The following is a 2,930-nucleotide window of genomic DNA, read 5'->3' on the forward strand; positions in this document are numbered from 1 at the left end:
AATATAAATATGAGTGTATTGTGAACATCAAACATACTTGGATATTTACCATCAGTTCTCTTTCTCTTCATTGCTGATGGAGACAGGAGGCAAGGCACAATGTGCCCTTTGTTGTTGTAATACCTCATTGATCCTCTCTGCAGCTTGCAATCAGGACTGCTTGTGTTTGTTAGTGTGGCATTGTGAAAAGTGTATGTGTCTATTCCAGATTATGGACAAACCATCTTTGTCCTTGTCCTTGTCCTTGGTCTATTTCTTATTGTGGTGTACAGACAGTATATCAACAGTAAATAAAAAACAAGGACACAACAAGACTCACCTCTATGTACAGTTTTAACTTTATGCGGTCCCTCGCCCCGACCCGGGCGCAAACCAGGGACCTCTGCAACATCAAACACAGTCACCCATGAAGCATCGTTATCCATCGCTCCACAAAGGCCGCGGGCCCTTTTCTTGCAGAGCAAGGGGAACCACTACTTCAAGGTCCCCCTCAAAGCGAGTGACGTAACCGATTGAACGCTTATTTGCGGTGCACCACGCTAACTAGCCTAGCCAATTTCACATCCGTTACACTCACCCCCCTTTTTCGACCTCCTCCTTTCCCGCAGCAAAACATCATCGGGTCAACCAGCAATCAAATGTAACAGTTTTTTTAACCTTTATGGCGTCCCTCGCCGACCCGGGCGCGAACCAGGGACCCTCTCACCAGTGGGGGGAATCCGGGTCAAACAGCATCAATGTAACAGTTTTAAACCTTTATGGCCGCGTCCTCGCCCTGACCCCGGCGCGAACCAGGGAACCCTCCATGCACACCATCAACAACAGTCACCCATCGCTTCCACAAAAGCCGCGGCTCCTTGCAGAGCAAGGGGGAACCACTACTTCAAGGTCCTTCAAAAGCGAGTGACGTAACCGATTGAAACGCTATTAGCGCGCACCACCCGTAACCTAGCTTAGGCCAGTTTCACATTACATCTATGCCCTGTTTTCTGTCCTTCAATCCAATAATTTTATTATAATACTCATATAACCATACGTCTGTTATACCACACTAATGGCTACAGTCCTTGTTTTGTCGGTAAAATACAAGTTGAAGTGGGAAGTTTACATACACATAGGTGGAGTTTTTAATTCAACTCGTTTTTCAACCAACTCCACAAATTTCTTGTCAACAAACTATAGTTTGGCAAGTCGGTTTTTAAGGACATCTCCTTTGTGTATGACACAAGTAAATTTCCAACAAATTGTGTCCAGGATTATTTCAACTTATAATTTCCTGTCATCAACAATTCTAGTGGGTTCAGAAGTTTCATTACACGTAAGTTGACTGTGCTTTAACAGCTTTGGAAATTCCATAAAATGATGTCATGGCTTAGAAGCCTTTCTGAGAGGCTTAATTTACATTAATTGTAGTCAATTTGGGAGGTTGTAACCTGGTGTATGTTATTTCAAGGCCCTACTTCAAACTCAGGTGCCTCTTTGTTGGACAACCAAATGGGAAAAATCAAAAGAAATCAGCCAGACCTCAGAAAAAAAATTTGTAGACCCTCCAACAAGTCTGGTTTGTTTCAATCCTTGGGAGCAATTTCCAAACACCTGAAAGATACCACACTTCCATCTGTACAAACATTTGTAACCAAGTATAAACACATTGGACCAACACAGCCGCAAGGATATATTGAGCAACATCCTCAAGAACCATCATCCCAGGAAAAAAGTTTTTAAAACTTGGTTTCCCGCAAATGGAGTCTTCCCAAATTGACCCCAATGACCAATGGACAAATGGTAATTGACAATGACCAAGCAATAAACCTTCCAAAGTTGTGGCAAAATGGCTTAGAGAAAACACAGTCCACAGGTTTATTTGGAGTGGCCCATCACAAACCTGACCTTTCAAACCTAATAAGAACTTTGTGGCAGTTGTGTGGAGCAAAAAGGAGGAAATGAGCCAAAAATTCAACCGCAACTTAATTGTGGGAAAGCTTTGTTGGAAAGGCTTTACAACGACCGTTTGACCCAAGTTAAACAATTTTAAAGGCAATTGCTACAAATACTAATTGAGCGTAATGTAAACTTCTTGACCCACTGGGAAATGTGCAATGAAAATAAATAAAAGCTGAAATAAATCATTCTCTCTACTATTATTCTGACATTTCACATTCTTCAAATAAAGTGGTGATCCTAACTGACCTAAGACAGGGAATTTTTACTGGAATTAATTGTCAGGAATTGTGAAAAACTGAGTTTAAATGTATTTGGCTAAGGTGTYTGTAAACTTCCGACTTCAACTGTWTATATCATTGTCTATGGGATCAAATATTTCTCTTTACCTTGTTAGTAAATATGATCTAATACATTTACCAACGCAAGCATTTGATAACATTCAATTGTTTACTAGGGCAAGATGAAATGAATMAAAGTATTTCTCTGTGTTTCAAAGCAAGCCATCCTTGAGCGGGCGATGTTCAGTTAATGGTCGATTAGGCTTTCAGGGAGCCACTGCTTCACCAACCGACAGAGGACGATATGGCAAACATCTGTCAGCGTGCAAACTGACTCTTCCTCAAGAGTCAAGACACACAGAGAACTCAYCTGCTGTGGCTTGCATGGGAGTCACACGACAGACCCCTCTGTCTGTAAGGCACATACACACAGGAGAGATTCCCCTTGTGATAATCTGTGAATAGCATTATAAACTGGGATGGAACACACCTTAACCTTGGGGTTTGAATGGTTTGCCTGGCACGTACCCTGAAAGTGAGAGGCTCAGTCTGCATTCCTGACTGTGCTCTTGCGAGAGGAAGGAACACCTGCACTCAGCTCAGGGCAGGTCTCTATTGTGAAACAGGGTTCAAAGACAAGTCACAGAGATGGGCAAAAAGCGCTCTTTCACTCTCTCTCACACACACACACACACACACACACACACA

This window comes from Salvelinus sp. IW2-2015, linkage group LG12, assembly GCF_002910315.2.
Source record: "Salvelinus sp. IW2-2015 linkage group LG12, ASM291031v2, whole genome shotgun sequence".
Lineage (NCBI taxonomy): Eukaryota > Metazoa > Chordata > Actinopteri > Salmoniformes > Salmonidae > Salvelinus > Salvelinus sp. IW2-2015.